This window comes from Kogia breviceps, chromosome 14, assembly GCF_026419965.1.
Source record: "Kogia breviceps isolate mKogBre1 chromosome 14, mKogBre1 haplotype 1, whole genome shotgun sequence".
Taxonomy (NCBI): Eukaryota; Metazoa; Chordata; class Mammalia; order Artiodactyla; family Physeteridae; genus Kogia; species Kogia breviceps.
In genome coordinates this window covers 78,157,964-78,171,577 of record NC_081323.1, presented here as the reverse complement: position 1 = coordinate 78,171,577, position 13,614 = coordinate 78,157,964, and the positions used below count along the sequence as shown (strand labels likewise).

Here is a 13,614-nt window from a genome sequence, read left to right as displayed (position 1 = left end):
AACTCAGCTATTGTAGTGTGAAAGCCGCCATGGACTATATGTAAACAAATGGACTGAGTTACAGCAAAATTTTACAAAAACAGATGGCAGGCTACATATGACCTGAGGGTCAGAGTTTGCTAATCCCTGCTTTAGACCACTGAGAATGAGTTCAAGGCAATATTGTGGTACAAATAAAAAGTGCAAAAGTAGACGTCATGAAACAGAAAAACACTGGGAGAGCAGGGGAGGAAAATATTTGAATATTTGCTTAATATTTAAAAGCTGGGAAAGTATGAATGAAAACAGCAGAATTCGGTCAAACATGATCTCTACACAATTTGCAAACTAAACATTGTACATTATTTAATTTGAAATGTTTACTCAGATCATTGTAGTTTAGATGTAGTTTTAAGAAAGAATTTAGAGGGACTTGGGACTTCCCTGGTGGTGCAGTGGTTAAGACTCCGCACTCCAGATGCAGGGGGCCCAGGTTCAAACCCTGGTCAGGGAACTAGATCTCACACGCACGCCACGGCTAAGAGTTCACATGCCACAACGAAGGAGCTGGTGAGCTGCAACAAAGGAGACCGCCTGCCGCAACTAAGACCCAGCGCAACCAAAAAAAAAGAATTTAGAGGGACTTCCCTGGTGGTCCAGTGGTTAAGAATCCACCTTCCAATGCAAGGGATGTGGGTTTGATCCCTGGCTGGGGAACTAAGATTCCACATACTGCAGGGAAACTAAGCCCAAATGCTGCAACTACTGAGCTCACACACTACAGAGCCCGCACGCCATAACTAGAGAGCCCATGCGCTGCAACTACTGAGCCCATGCACTCTGGAGCCTGTGTGCCACAGCTAGAGAAGCCCGTGCACCTCAAGGAAGAGCTTGTGCACTGCAACAAAAAGATCTTGCATGCCACAATGAAGATCCCACGTGCCGCAACTAAGACCCAAAGCAGCCAAATAAACAAATATAAAATTATTTAAAAAGAAAGAAAGAGAGACTTCCCTGGTGGTGCAGTGGTTGGGAATCCGCCTGCCAATGCAGGGGACACGGGTTTGAGCCCTGATCTGGGAAGATCCCACATGCTGCAGAGCAACTAAGCCTGTGCACCACAACTACTGAGCCTGTGCTCTAGAGCCTGGGAGCCACAACTATTGAGCCCGCGTGCCACAACTACTGAAGCCCACGCGCCTAGAGCCTGTGCTCTGCAACAAGAGAAGCCACCGCAATGAGACGCCCGCGTACCGCAACGAAGAGTAGCCCCTGCTCACCGCAACTAGAGAAAGCCCCCACACAGCAGTAAAGACCCAGTACAGCCAAAAATAAATAAATAAAATTAAAATCTTTTAAAAAAAAAAAAAAAAAAAGAAGGAATTTAGAGAGATCCGTATATACTCTGCCCAGTCTGCCTCTGTGGTAACATTTTGCAAAACGTACAGTACAATACCACAATCAGGAGACTGACACTGGGTACAACCCACCACTCTTATTTACATTTCCCCAATTAGTTACACTCATTTATGTATGTAGGCGTTTTAAGTTCTTTACAGTGTTATCACCAGTAGAGACTCATGTATCCACCAGCAAAGTCAAGATTATGGACAGGGCTTCCCTGGTGGTGCAGTGCTTGAGAGTCTGCCTGCCGATGCAGGGGACACGGGTTCGTGCCCCAGACCGGGAAGATCCCACATGCCACGGAGCGGCTGGGCCCGTGAGCCACGGCCGCTGAGCCTGCGCGTCCGGAGCCTGCGCTCCGCAACGGGAGAGGCCACAACAGTGAGAGGCCCGCGTACCAGAAAAGAAATATATATATATATTATGGACAGTTCCAATGCAACACAGGGTCCCTCGTGTGGCCCCACCTCCAATACTCATCCCTGGCAATCACTACTCTGTCCTCCATTTCTAAAATTTTGTCATTTTAAAAATGTTATATAAATAGAATCATACAGGACATAGCTCTCTAGGACTGGCTTTTTTTCACCTTAGCACCATTCCCTGGAGACATATTCGAGTTGTCTTGTGTAACAATAGTTCATAGTCATTCCTTTCTTATTGCTGAGCAGTAGTCCACAGAGTCACGTCCTCTTAGATACAATTCAGATACTGAAGCCCTACCTGCCCATATGACCGTATGGGAGACAGAGCCTTAAGGAGGGGATTAACCTTAAATGAGGTCAGAAGTGTAGAGCCCTGATCTGATAGAAGCTGTTGGCATAGTCTTGATAAAAAAGGAAGGACACCAACAAAATCTCTGCTTCTTCCATGTGAGGATTCAGTGAGGCAGAAACCAGCCCCTGTTGGAACCTTGATACTGGACTTTCCAGCCTCCAGAACTGTGAGAAAATGTTCCTGTTGTTTGTTGCCCCGTCTGTGGTATTTTGTTATGGCAGCCTAAGTAGCCTCAGCAACCTAATATGTAAGTACCACAGTTTAATTAGCCATTCACCTGCTGAAGGAAATCTGGGCTGTTTCTAGTTTGGGCCATCAAGCAAATGCCAACACATTCCAAAGGACTGAAAACTTACAGAGTACGTTCTATGACAGCAATGCATCTAAGTTAGTCATATTTTTATTTTATTTTATTTTATTTTATTTTAATTTATTTATTTTTGGCTGTGTTGGGTCTTCATTGCTGCGCGTGGGCTTTGCTCTAGTTGCGGTGAGCGGGGGCTACTCTTTGTTGTAGCGTGGGGGCTTCTCATTGCGGTGGCTTCTCTTGTTGCAGAGCATGGGCTCTAGGCATGCGGGCTTCAGTAGTTGTGGCTCACGGGCTCTAGAGCACAGGCTCAGTAGTTGTGGCACACGGCCTTAGTTGCTCCGCAATATATGGGATCATCCCGGACCAGGGATCAAACCCGTGCCCCCTGCATTGGTAGGTGGATTCTTAACCACTGTGCCACCAGAAGAGCCCTAAGTTAGTCATATTTTTAAAGTTTAACTAGAAAAATCCCAAGCATCTAGAAATTAAGGCTACACGTTTAAATAACCTATGGGCCGGGAGATCGGCCAAGATGGTGAAGTAGAAAGATCCTGAGTTCACCTCCTTTCACGGGTGCACCAAAATCACAATTATCTGCAGAACCGCCACGTGTGAAAAAGACCAGAACCTGCGAGAAACGATCTTCTACAACTAAAGATATACAGAAGGACTCGCAACAAGATAGGCAGGAGGGGCAGAGTCATGATACAGTTAAGTCCAATAACCCTCATGGGTGACGCACAAATGGGAGAATAACGATGATTGCAGAGGTTTTCCCAAAGGAGTGAGGGGTCCAAGTCCCATGTTGGGTTCCCCAGTCCAGGGGGTCCTGCACTGGGAAGATGAACCCACAGAGCATTAGGCTGTGAAGGCCGGTGAGGCTTACTTTTGGGAGACCCAGAGGGCTGGGGAAAACAGAGATGTCACTCTTAAAGGGCGCACACAAAATCTCACACACTCCAGGACCCAGGAGAGAAGCAGTGATTTGAAAGGAGCCTGAGTCAGACCTACTCTCTGATCTTGGAGAGGTTCCTGGAGAGGCAGGAAGCAACTGCAGCTCTGTGCTGGGAGCACAGACACTGATGGCAGCCAGTTTTGGGAGCTCACATTACCACGTGGACACTGGTGCTGGCAGCCTTACCTGGGGCCCACAGACTGTAGGCGCCAGTGCTGGGACATCTCAGGCCAAGCAACTAACTGAGTGTGGACACAGCCCCACCCACCAGCAGACAGGCTGTCTTAAGGTCCCCTGGCCCCACAGTCACCCCTGGACACAGCTCTGCCCACCAGCGAGCCCAGGACCCAGCCCCACAAACCAATGTGCAGGCACTAGACCCAGGACCCCCAGGGCACTCTAGCCACAGGCCCTGGAACCCAGTTCCGCCCATCAGTGGGCACGTACTAGCCCCAGAATCCTCTTGGCCTTGACCCTGCCCTCCAGGGAGCCTGCTCTAACTTCAGGACCAGCCTCACCCACTAGTGAGCAAACATCAACTATAAGACAACAAGAGACCCACACCCAGCAGACCTGGCCCACTCACTAGCAGCCTAGATTGGGCCCTGCTGCGCAACAGGTTACATAACAGGAACATAACAGGAACTCCCATAAGGCTATCAGCTGACTTTTTAGCAGAAACTCTGCAGGCCAGAAGGGGGTGGTACAATATATCGAAAGGGATGAAAGGGAAAAACCTACAACCAAGAATACACAACAAGGCTTTAATTCAAATTTGATGGAGAGATCAAAAGTTTTCTGACAAAAAAAAGCTAAAAGAGTTCAGCACCACCAAATAGCTTTACAAGGAACATTAAAGGGATATCTCTAAGTGAAAAAGAAAAGTTCACAACTAGAAACATAAAAACTACAAAAGGGAAAAGCTCATTGGTAAAGGCAAATATACAGTAAATGTAGTAAATCATCCATGTACAAAGTTAGTAGGAAAGTTAAAGACAAAAGTAGTAAAATCATTTATATCTGCAACAAACAGTTAAGGGATACACACAAAAAAATAGATGTAAAATATGATATCAAAAACAGTAATCATGAGGGGAGGAGAGTAAAAATGCAGGATTATTAAACTGCAGTTGAAATTAAGAGATCAACAACTTAAAATAATCATATATATGATTGTTATGTTTTATATATATGATTATTATATCATATATAATCACATATATATACATACACACATACATACAAATAGTTATACATAAACAACATGGTAATCACAAGCCAAAAATCTATAATTGATACAAACATAAAAAAGAGAAAGGAGGGACTTCCCTGGTGGTGCAGTGGTTAAGAATCTGCCTGCCAATGAAGGGAACACAGGTTCGAGCCCTGGTCTGGGAAGATACCACATGCTGTGGAGCAATTAAGCCTGTGTGCCACAACTACTGAGCCTGCACCTAGAGACAGTGAGCCACAACTACTGAGCCCTCATGCCACAACTACTGAAGCCCATGTGCCTAGAGCCCATGCTCCACAACAAGAGAAGCCACTGTAATGAGAAGCCCGCGCACTGCAATGAAGAGTAGCCCCTGCTCGCCACAACTAGAGAAAGTCCGTGCACAGCAACAAAGACCCAATGCAGCCAAAAATAAATAAATTTTTTTAAAAAGAGAGAGAAAGGAATCCAAACATGAAACTAAAGAAGTCATCAAATCACAAATGAAGAGAACAAAAGATGAAGGAACAAAAAACAACTACAACCCCCCCCCCAAAAAAAAACCCCCACAAACACATGGAGGCTAAACAATATGCTATTAAACTACCAATGGACCACTGAAGAAATCAAAGAAGAAATCAAAAAATACCTGGAGAAAAGTGAAAATGTAAACACAATGTTCCAAAACCTATGAGATGCAGCAAAAGCAGTTCTAAGAGGGAATTTTATAGCAATACAGGCTAACCCAGGAAACAGGAAAAATCTCAAATACACAACCTAATCTTATACCTAAAGGACCTAGAAAAAGAAGAACAAACAGAATCTAAAGTTAGTAGAAGGAAAGAAAACCTAAATATCACAGAAGAAATAAATGAAATAGAGACTAGTAAAACAATAGAAAAGATCAATGAAAACTAAGAGCTGGTTCTTATAAAAGATAAACAAAATTGATAAAACTTTAGCCAGACTCATCAAGAAAAAAAAGAGAGACAGCCCAGATCAATATAATCAGGAATGAAAAAGAAGTTATAACTGATACCACAGAAATATAAAGAATCATAAGAGATTACTATGAACAACTATATTCCAATAAAATGGGCAACTTAGAAGAAATGGACACATTCCTAGAAACGTACAATTTCCCAGGACTAAACCAGAAGAAAAAGAAAATATAAAAAGGCCAATTACCAATAATGAAATTGAATCAGCAAAAATAAAAAAATAATTTAAAAAATAAAAACCACCCAACAAACAAAAGTCTAGGACCAGATGGCTTCACAAGTGAATTCTATAAAACATTTAAAGAAGAGCTAACACCTATCTTTCTCAAATTATTCCAAAAAATTGCAGAGGAAGGAACACTTCAGAACTCACTATGAGATCAGCATGACTCTGATACCAAAGCCAGACAAAGATATGATAACAAAAAAAGTAAATGACAGGCCAGTATCACTGATGAACATAGATGCAAAAATCCTCCACAAAATATTAGCAAACTGAATTCAATAATAAATTCATTACAAGGATCATATACACCATGATTGAGTGGGATTTATCCCAGGGATGCAAGGATGGTTCAATATCTGCAAATCAGTCAATGATACAGTATATTAACAAACTGAAGAAGAAAAACCATATAATCATCTTGATAGATGCAGGAAAAAACTTTTGACAAAATTCAACATCTGCTTACAATTTAAAAATAGTCTCCACAAAGTGGGTATAGAGAGAGCATACCTCAACATAATAAAGACCACATATGATAAACCCACAGTTAACATCATACTCAACAGTGAAAAGCCAAAAGCATTTCCTCTAAGATCAGAAAAAAGACAAGGATACCCATTCTCACCACTTTTATTCAATATATCAATAGTATTGGAAGTCCTAGCCACATCAATCAGGCAAGAAAAAGAAATAAAAGAAGTCCAAATTGGATAGGAAGAAGTAAAACCATCATTGTTTGCAGAGGACATTATACTCTACATAGAAAACCTTAAAGATACCACTAAAAAATACTAGAGCTCATCAATGAATTCTGTAAAGTTTCAGGATACAAAATTAATATACAGAAATCTGTTGCACTTCTACACACTAAAAACAAACTATCCAAAAGAGAAATTAAGGAAACAATCCCATTTACAATCACATCAAAAAGAATAAAATGCTTAGGAATAAATCCAACTAAGGAGATAAAAGACCTATACTTGGAAAACTCTAAGACATTGATGAAGAAATTGAAAATGACACAAACTTATGGAAAGATACACTGTGTTCATGGATTGGACGAATTAATATTGTTAAAATGACCATACTGCCTAGGGCAATCTACAGGTTCAATGAAATCCCTATCAAAATACCAACGGCATTTTTCACAGAACTACAACAAATAATTCAGAACAAAAAAAAGACCATGAAAACAGTTTTGAGAAACAAGAACAGAACTGGAGTTATCACAGTCCCTGACTTAAGGCTATCCTGCAAAACTACATTAATCAAAACAGCATGGCACTGGCACCAAAACAGACTCAAATGTCAACAAAACAGAATAGAGAGCCCAGAAATAAACCCATACCCTTATGGTCAATTAATCTATGACAAAGGAGGTAAAAATATACAATGGAGAAAAGACAGTCTCTTCAATAAGTGGTGCTGGGAAAACTAGACAGCTACATGTAAAAGAATGCAATTAGAACAGTTTGTTAACACTATATACAAAAATAAACTCAAAATGGATTAAAGACCTAAATGTAAGACATGAGACCATAAAAGTCCTAGAAGAAAACATAGGCAGAACACTTTTTGACATAAATCATAGCAATATTTTTTTGGATCTGCCTCCTAAAGCAAAGGAAACAAAAGCAAAAATAACAAATGGGACCTAATTAAACTGAAAATATTTTGCACAGCAAAGGAAACCATCAACTAAACTAAAAGACAACCTACTGAATGGGAGAAAATATTTGCAAATAATATGACAAAGGGTTAATATCCAAAATATACAAACATCTCATAAAACTCAATATCAAAAAAACAAAGAACCCAGTCAAAAATAGGTAGAAGACCTGACTGACATTTTTCCAAAGAAGACATACTGACTGCCAATAGGCACATGAAAAGATGCTCAACATCGCTAATTATTAGGGAAAGGCAAATCAACCATGAGATTTCACCTCACACCTATCACCATGAGATATCACCTCAGAATGGCTATCATCAAAACGTCTATATAACAAATGTTGGTGAATATGTAGATAAAAGGGAACCCTTGTACACTATTAATGGGAATGTAAATGTGTGCAGCTACTATGGAAAACAACATGGAGGTTCCTCAAAAAATTAAAAATTGAACTACCATATGATCTAGCAATTCCACTCCTGGGTACATATCCAGGAAAACAAAACAAAACAAAACTGAAAACACCAAATGATACAAACATCCCTATGTTTGTAACAGCACTGTTTACAATAGCCAACATATGGAAGCAACTCAAGTGTCCATCAACAAACAAATGGATAAAGAAGGTGTTGTGTATTTATATGTATATGTATATATACACACAATGGAATATTAGCCATAAAAAAGAAGAAATTCTATCATTTGCAGCAATGTAGATGGATCTAGAGAATATTATGCTTAGTGAAATAAGTCAGTCAGAGAACAACAAATACTGAATGATATCACTTATATGTGGAATATTTTTTAAAAACCACAAATGTATATAACAAAACAGAAACAGACTCAAAGATACAGAAAACAAACTAGTATTCATCAGTGGGGAGAGGGAAGGGGGCGTGGGTAAGATAGGATATGGTATTAAGAGATACAAACTACTATGGATAAAATAGATAAGTAACAAGGATGTATTATACAACACAGGGAATTATAGCCATTATTTTGTAATAACTTTTAATGGAGTATAATTTATAAAAATACTGAATCACTCACTGTGCTGTACACCTAAAACTAATATAATATTTAAATCAACTATACTTGAATTAAAAAAAAGAGGATAAAAAAGGAAATTTAAATTTCAGTAAGCATAATAAAATTTTAGTGGAACACACCCACAAAAAAAGAAATGAAGTAAATAAACAAGCAAATATTGTACAGCACATGAAATATAACCAATATTTTATAATAACTTTAAATGGGGTTTATGTATAAAAATTCTGAAGCACTATGTTGCACACTTGAAATGAATATAATATTGTAAATCAACTATACCTCAAATGGAAAAATAAAAGAAGCTGAACTCAAAAAAAATTCCAGCAAAAAACCATTGGATCTAATCAACAAATTCAGTAATGTCACAAGATATAATATCAACATGTATAAATCAGTAGCATTTCTACACACTAATAAAGTATCTACAAAAGAAATAAAGAAAATAATTCCATTTACATAGCATCAAAACAATAAAATACTTAGGAATAATTTTAACCAAGGAGATAAAAGATATCTACACTAAGAACTGTAAGATACAGATGAAAGTAAATGAAGAAGAAACAGATAAATGGAAAGATATCCCATGTTCATAGATCAGAAGAATTAATATTGTTACAATGTCCACACTACCAAAGCTATCAATAGAGTTAATGCAATCCCTGTGAAGATTCCAATGGTATTTTTCATAACAGAAAAAACAATCCCCAAGTTTCCATAATTTTTAAAGGACCCCAACTAGGCAAAGCAATCCTGAGAAAGAATAACAAAGCCTGAGGCATCACACTTTTGCTTTCAAACTATATATATATATATATATTTTTTTTTTTTTTAACATCTTTATTTGAGTATAACTGTTTTACAATAGTGTGTTAGTTTCTCTTTTACAACAAAGTGAATCAGTTATACATATACATATGTTCCCATAACTCTTCCCTCTTTTGTCACCCTCCCTCCCACCCTCCCTATCCCACCCCTCTAGGTGGTCACTAAGTACAGAGGTGAACTCCCTGTGCTATGCTGTAGCTTCCCACTAGCTATCTAATTTACATTTGGTAGTGTGTATATGTCCCTGCCACTCTCTCACATCGTCACAGCTTACCCTTCCCCCTCCCCATATCCTCAAGTCCATGCTCTAGTAGGTCTGTGTCAAACTATATTATAAAGCTATAGTAATCAAAACAGTATGGTACTACCATAAAAACAAACACATAGACCAATGGAACAGAATCTGGAGCCCCAAAATAAACTCATGCATATACCATCAACTAATATTTGACAAGGTAGCCTAGAATTTTCATTGGAGAAGAGACAGTCTCTTCAATAAATGATGTTGGGAAAATTGGATATTCACATGCAAAAGCATGAAACAAGACCTCTATCTTACACAAGTACAAAAATTAACTGAAAATGGATTACAGACTTAACTGTAAGACCATTGAGACCATAAAAATCCTGACAGAAAACATAGGGAAAATCTTGCCAGCAAGGGTGGCACTGCTAAGCTCTCCCCCCAAGGAACTACAGCATGCATCTCAGCATCAAGCTGCCATAGTTTGAACTGAGTCTGTGAGCAGCTATGTTTTATCTCGATTTATTTTGTGCATTTGTTAGCTAGATGTGTCCTAAGGTAATTGCTTCCTCACTGTACATCATTTCAGCTTACAGAGGTGTCACTGGAACACTGTACTTTTGGAAAGCTGGGGAAACCCGTACTACTCAGGGAACTAGTAGTAATAAAAAAGGAATGAATTATCCATCCACAAAACATCAGTGAATATCAAATGCATTATGCTAAGCAAAGGAAAAGCAGCCAGACTCAAAAGGCCACAAACTCCATGTATCCATTTATATGGCACCCTGGAAAAGACAGGTGTAAGGATAGAAAAACAAATCAGTGGTTGCCAGGGGCTGGGGGTGGGAGAACAGTTGACTGTAATTGGGCAGCAAGAGGGAACTTGGGAGGCTGGAACTAGTCTGTATTTTGAATGTGGTGATGGTTACATGACATGAATAGATGCATCTATCCAAACTCTTAAAATTGTTCACCAAAAAGGGTGAATTTTACCAGAAAATTTAAAAATCAACTTCTGTTAATGACACCATAAAACAATAAGACAAGCTACAGATTGGGAGAAGATATTTGCCCACATATAACGAACAAAGGACAAATGTCTAGAATATGTAAACATTTTTACCAAGCAACAACTGAATAGTAAAATGGGTAAAAACTTTGACAAATACACTCCAAAGAGGAAATACAAAGATCCATTAAATATGAAATGGTGCAAGCCTCATTAGTCTGCAGGATAGTGAAAATTCAAACCCTGATGGGATACAGCTACCCACCCACCTGAATGACAAAAATGAAAATGTCTGACAGTGTCAATTGTTGGTGAGGATCAGAACAACGGTGGGCATGTGAATAATTGCCACCACTCTGGATATCAGTTTGGCTTTGTCTGGAATGAAGATCTGCACCCATATCAGCCATCACCTCTGTTCCTAGGTTCATATCCTGTGGACTGGCATGCAGGTCACCTGATCACAAATGTTTACAGCAGCATTTTCAGTAATAGTGCTAAACTGGAAATAACCCACGCATCCATCAACAGTAGAGCTTTGGAAGAAGACATACAGGTGGCCAACAGGCACATGAAAAGATGCTCAACATTGCTAATTATTAGAGAAATGCAAATCAAAACTACAATGAGGTACCACCTCACACCAGTCAGAATGGCCATCATTAAAAAGTCTACTCGACTTCCCTGGTGGCGCAGTGGTTGAGAGTCCGCCTGCCGACACAGGGGACACGGGTTCGTGCCCCGGTCCGGGAAGATCCCGCATGCCGCAGAGCGGCTGGGCCCGTGAGCCATGGCTGCTGAGCCTGCACGTCCAGAGCCTGTGCTCCTCAACGGGAGGGGCCACAACAGTGAGAGGCCTGTATAACATATTAAAAAAAAAAAAAAAAAGTCTACAAATGACAAATGCTGGAGAGCATGTGGAGAAAAGGGAACCCTCCTACACTGTTGGTGGGAATGTAAGCTGGTGCAGCCGCTATGGAAACCGGATGGAGTTTTCTATAAAAACTAAAAATAGAACTACCATATGATCCAGCAATCCCACTCCTGGGCTTATATCCAGACAAAACTCTAATTCAAAAAGATACTTGCACCCCTATGTTCATAGCAGCACTATTTACAATAGCCAAGACATGGAAATAACCTAAATGTCCATCAACAGATGAATGGATAAAGAAGATGTGGTATATATATACAATGGAATACTACTTAGCCACAGAAAAGAATGAAATAATGCCATCTGCAGCAACATGGATGCAACTAGAGATTATCATACCGAGTGAAGTAAGTCAGACAAAGAAAGATAAATACCATATGATATCACTTATACATGGAATCTAAAATATGACACAAATGAACTTATCTATGAAATAGAAACAGACTCACAGACATAGAGAACAGGCATGTTGTTGCCAAGAAGGCAGGGGAGGGATGGAGTGGGAGTTCGGGGTTAGCAGATGCACACTGGTATATAGAAAATGGATAAACAACAAGGTCCTACTGTAGAGCACAGGGAACTATATTCAATGTCCTGTGATGGAAAAGAATGTGAAAACGAATGTATATGTATGTATAACTGAATCACTTTGCTGTACAGCAGAAATCAACACATTGTAAATCAACTATACTTCAATAAACAAAAACAGTAGAGCTTTGGGTGATTCCCAACAAATGATGGGATATTATACAACTAAAATGAACATTACTATGTGCAACAACATGGTTTACTCTTAGAAAAATAATGTGTAGCCACAGAAAGTTAGAAAACTAGCCGTAAAAAGTTCAGATAGTATGATTCTATGTATAAAAAATTCAAAAGCAGGCAACATAAAAACCATACTAGTTTAGGGATGCCCACATAGGTGTTAAACTACAAAGGAAGCAAGTGCTGTAAAGAGCACAGAAGCTCTGGGGGGAAGTGAGGGGCTTAGGGTTGGTAAGATGGCATGTTGAGGGCTGCTGGGGGGCCAACCACTGTATTTCTTGACTTTGGTGGTGTTCACGTGTAGGTCGGCTTGATATCTATTGATTATGCTCTCCGTGTTTTATGCACACAATAAAAAACAGTCATGTCATGTCCTTCCTCTGTTCAAACCCTTCCAGAGGCTTCCATCTCAGTCAGAATGAAAATCCATTAAGGCTCTGGTGATCTGCTCTTTCCATCCCCCACTCTTCTCGTGCCCACTGATCCAGCTGTACTGGCCTCCAGCCATGCTCCTGCCTCAGGACATTTGCACTTGCTGTTCCCTCGGCCTGGACCTCTCTCCCTCAGATATTTTCATGGCTCTCTCTGCTGATCTCCTTCAGATCTTTACTAACAGTATCTCCCCCTTAGAGGGGACCTCCTTAGCCTGTTCCCCACACTCAGCACACACTGACTCCTTTTCTCTCCCCTCTGGCACTTGTCACGACTTAACGGACGACACACGTTGTCTGACAATGTCTTGTTTGTTGTCTTACTTCTCTTTCTAAATGTCACGTCTACAAGGACAGAGGTGTTTGTCCCCGTACCGCCACCCCCGCCACTGCTAAGTCCTCAACACCTACAATAGTGCCTGGCACAGAGTAGGTGTTCAGAAAAATGTGTCATACTAATAATCTTAAGGCAGATAGTGAAACTGTGGAAAGTGTTGAGGAGGTAAGTGAAACCCCTTCTTTCCTTCTCTTTTTAAACAAGAATTTTAGCATATTAAGATGAAACTTACAGAACATAAATTAACCTTTTTAAAGTGTGCAATCCAGTGGCATTTAGAACATTCACAAGGTTGTGTAGCCATCACCTCCGCATAATTACAGAATATTTTCATCACCCCAAAAGGAATCCCTGTCCCCACTTAGCAACCCCTCCAGTTCCCCCACTGCTCTAGGCCCTGGCACCACTCATCTGCCATGGATCTGCCTATTCTGGACATTTCATATACATGGAATTATACTGTGCATAGTTTTTTG

General features: G+C 40.1%; 1 non-coding gene across 1 annotated transcript; it reads left to right on the top strand.

Annotated features, from left to right (window-relative positions):
* The first annotated feature begins 420 nt into the window (after positions 1-420).
* Positions 421-493, top strand: TRNAW-CCA (transfer RNA tryptophan (anticodon CCA)). The gene has a single exon. It is a non-coding gene; the product is annotated as a tRNA-Trp (tRNA).
* Positions 494-13,614: the final 13,121 nt, after the last annotated feature.